We start from the raw sequence: 4,834 nt of genomic DNA on the forward strand, positions 1-4,834 counted from the left end.
AGTTGAACAGACTGCCCTTAATATGTCAAAGAACAAAGAACCTTGATTTTCAAGGTCTTCTAATTCATGTTCCGTGTTGTGTGAAAATTAACTATATCATTATTTCATTTGTTTGTTTAGAATCTTACCAGTCCTTTGCCTCATTATATGTATGTAGTTTAGATGTTGCTGGAGTCCATTGCATGGTGGCTATTATTGTTTTCATATTCCAAATTACATAGTTTGAGGATTTTGAAGCTAATTTTCTTAATCATGCTTTTATATATGTAGGAAAAATTTATGCAAGTTGTAACGATGTCAAATGCTGGTGACAAATTGGCAAAAGTGAATACTTGAATGTTTTGTCATTATTAGTAGGGATTGGTCTCTCTCCTTTACTCATGTTTTTAGAAAAGCTAATTCAGCTGTTCATCAACCTCATCCTTTATGTATTTATTTTGTTCCTCCTTCTGCCCTTGGTACTGTCTTGCTTAGAGCTAGATAGCTTAGGGTAGTTCTTCTGTTCTGTTAGTTTTTCCACAGAATCAAAAACAAAAATAAGTAAAATTTGTAGTTGGCAGTAGTGTGAGAGTTTAGTTTCCTGCAATATCATGTCTTTTTCGCATTCAAAATAAGTAAGAAAATTTTTAATAAAACTAAGTAACTAACAATACCCATCCAAAAAAAAAAAACTTTTCAATTTGGTACAGTTGAAAATTCTCCTTAATGTATGCTTTTTGTGTGTGTAGAATGATAATAACCAGGATTGAACAAATTAGGGATGTTCATGAGTTCCGGTAACTCATAAATCCAAACCGACTCAAATCAATATAAATAGTTCCTCTTGATTTTTTTTTAGAGTTTACACAAATCCAATCTTCCTGTAGAAATTTGATGGGATTGGATAACATGTTTAATTAAATATGTTCGACTCAACCCAATACCTTTACACCCCTAAAACTAATCTAAATTTTCATGCGTTAATCTCAAGTTTCCAATCCCCAATTTTCATGTGTGGAGATGTATTATGAAAACATGTCAAAATAACTCTACTCAAATGAAATCAAATCGTGCCATGTATTGTATGTAATATACAAGTCAAAATTAAATTAATTCTTGGTTTATAACTTTAAAGCAAAGAGTTTTAATGTGTTATGGAAGACTTGCATGCAAGAGTCTGTCTTCTACGAGCAAGTTAGTAGATACTACAATTTAGGAACAAAGAACTGATTTATAAAGGCTCTTTGCCTCCTTCAATCTATACTTAATTTGTTGTGTCGTTTCCTTTCATCAAACACTAACAAGCCATGCAGAATACTACTATTTGGAAGGAAAAAAAAAAAAAAAGACTGTACCCACAATTAAGATATTTTTTTAATCAACCTAAGATATCTCTTATCTTATCTGAAACTCAAAATTTAATCTCTTAAAATATTAAAATCTATTTAAGAAATTACTACAGGCATAGGCATAACATATATAGAGTAAAAACCAATGTGAAGGTAGAGTTATTGTCACATGGTAAGGACATTGTAATTTGTAAGTTATTGAATCTTCAATCCTCATTACTCGATCTTCATCTAAACCCAAAAGGGAAGCATCAAATTAATTTGGTCCCCCCAAGTGGGTGTTTCCAATTGGGAAGCCCACATGCTCAAACATGGAGCCCCGCAATTGGTGTGCATTCTAACTTTTGTTTTAATTCTTTCCGTATGCTGTACCTTAGAAATTTAATTAATTGCAAGGCACCAAACACACATTCAATGCGCCTATGCTAAAAGAATCAAAATTGCATGAATCAAATTAATATAAGACTCAGCATTAAAAAATTCATAAAGTATTATAAGGATATTGATTAAAGAATTAAAAGAAGAAATATTTTTATTAACATACGTAAAATTATGTTGTTTTTTATTTTTCACATATTCTTTTTTATTTTCACATTTAATATATTCTCCTTTTATTTTCTTAACAAATGTTAGTAAGACCCTAAGGCTAATTAATAGTAAATAGTGTATACACAAAAAAATAAAGACTTTTTAAAATTATTATTCAATTACAAATTATATATATATATATATATAAAATAAGTTTGTTGACTTATATAATAATAAAAAAATTTATACACAAAAAGTGTAAGATAATTTTATATTATTATTCAATCACAAATTATTATTATAGTAAATTTATTGACTTTTATAAATAGTTTTAAAATCAATTATAATTTTTTATTAGTTAATAGTATGAAAAAAAATTACACTAACACGACATAATTATTAAATTCTTATAATAACTACTTTAAAAATCTTCAAAAAAAAAATATTTATAATTTGTTAAAAGTGTGAATTTTCTTATGCTTACTCAAGATGTATAAAGTTTAAAGTCATCATATAAACCTCTCCTTATTTGAATGCTACCACAGCTGAAGGATGCAAATGCCCCTATTAACAGAAGAGCAATCTACAACCATTATTTATAAAAGAGTGTTAGAAGGAGTGTATTAAAAAATATGTTGTTAGGATCTTTATTTATTTATTTATATTATCTGAATGGCTGCATGTGTCGTTGTTGCAATTTACATGCACATATCACATATGCCCTTAATAACTACTACTATCACTGATGAATCAGGTGACTATGTTGGAACTCAGCATAAAGTTGAAATTATCATCCCAATGTGCGATACCCATGAGTGTCACCGATCCATCGTATGAAGGCAAGACTCACATTAGCCATCACTTTGTGTGTCTCACCATTCTCAGCCAGCTATAGAATTTTGAAATATTATAAAGAATTTTCTTTGCTTATGTCCTGCTACAGTGTTACATAACCTTTTTTTGTTCAATTATAAGTTGGCAATTCTTTTTTTAATTCTATTCTAGCTGGATAGGTATTAGGTACGTAGTTAGGTACTAGTACTATTGCGTACCGTAGTAGGTAGTTATATTAACATTTTTCAGAGACTGTTTTCCAAAATATTACATTTTAATTTCGCTTAAGTAGAAGAACAAATAAGAAAATGTTTGGATAAAATTTTTTATAAACACATATAAAAGAAAATAAGACTAAAAAAAATTCAGTTGTAACATAAATAAAAATATTCGGGTGAATAATTATATTTGACATGTCATTTTAGTTAATTTTAATTTTCTTTTGTTAGTTAAAAATTTTATTCGATCTTATTAACAATGTTTGATAAATAATTTATTTTTAATATTTTATAATAATTTTTGAGATACTTCATTAAGTAGCATTTTAAAAATCATTTTCTAATTTTAATTTTTTATATTTATATTTATTTCTCTTTTCTTCTTAAAATATATATTGATTTTTTGTACTCTTTTTACATTAGGTAGGATTTATTATAATATATATATATATATATATATATATATATATATATATATATATATATATATATATATATATTCTTCCACTTGTAAGGCTGGAATTTATTATTTTTATCTTTTATTACATAATATAGTTTCTTTTAGATAATTTACACTAATTCATAAAATAAATTTAAATAATTTATAAATAAAGTCTTTTGCTTATAAATAATTGGATATGCAACTAACGAAGAAAGAATTTTATAATAATTCTACCGACTGAAAAATACCTAAAGTTTATAACAAAAAATACATATTTTCGTCCCACTAGAGAAGGGATTTAGAATTTCAGCCCAACAAAATCCCGAAATCCCGAAAAGGAGGAAGGGTATACAGAACGCACACGGTGCACGTTTGTGAAGCTGGCGCAACTTCGACTAACGTGCATTCCTCTGTCTTCACACATGTTCACTGACATCTCATTCATTTATTAACCCTCTCCTATCCTCATCTGTCGCCAAATCCTTGTACATGGTATTTAACTATTTTTGTTTTTCTTAGAAATTAAATTACAACAAAACTTTTATAGAATTTTCTAGATATTTTATGTTTTTTTAATTATTAGACTTTACATAAAAATATTATACTGATTTTTAACACAAACTTTTATTATAAAAATGATCCAAATAAAAGTTTAAATTTCAACTAGTGAATACAATATAAAAAATAATTAAGAACTACAGGTTGTTTAGATAAATTTATCCAAAAACATTTATAACAAAAGAAAATAAAAAAAATCTAAAAAAATAACTTTTGGAAAAACTAAAGGAGAAAATTTCTATTAAAGACATTTTAAATTGAAAAATAAAAAGGATAAAAAGATATTGTAATTAAATTGAGGCCAAATGACCTATTTGATTTTTTATTTTTAAATTTTTTTATTTTGACCCTTTATCTTTTTAAATTGATTCAAAATGATCCTTCTATCCATCCAAAGTTAATACTATTAATAAAATAAAGATTTTAACGACTAAAAATCGTCCCATAATGTAAGATTTTTTTTTCCTTTTTCAGCTTCTTCCTTCTCTTGCTCCTCTTCTTCTCCGCCAACAATGACAATAGAGGCACCAACGACGAAAGCAACGACAAATCCATAGATTCATAAATCAAATTTCCTTTTCTCCTTTTTTTTCTTCCTTACCTAGATTTGCTCCTCCCTTCCTTTCCACTTCTCTCTAATCCTTTTCATACCTTCCAACAACCACCACTCTTTCCACATTCAAACATCAACAACAATCAAATCCTAGAGTTTTCCTTGAACAAATTATTAAACAAATTTAAGAAATCAAGAACAATGAAATCATAGAAATTGAAGACACAAAAATTGAACAAATTTAAAACTAAATACCAAAATCAGATCCAAGAGGCTCTTTTGAAGAAATTACAAAATAGATATGAAAATAAAGGTATTGCAACCAAAAAACTACGAAGAAGAAGGCCTCTTAGGGTTCGTAACTGTGCTAGAT

Source organism: Glycine max, chromosome 19, assembly GCF_000004515.6.
Source record: "Glycine max cultivar Williams 82 chromosome 19, Glycine_max_v4.0, whole genome shotgun sequence".
In the NCBI taxonomy this organism is placed as follows: domain Eukaryota; kingdom Viridiplantae; phylum Streptophyta; class Magnoliopsida; order Fabales; family Fabaceae; genus Glycine; species Glycine max.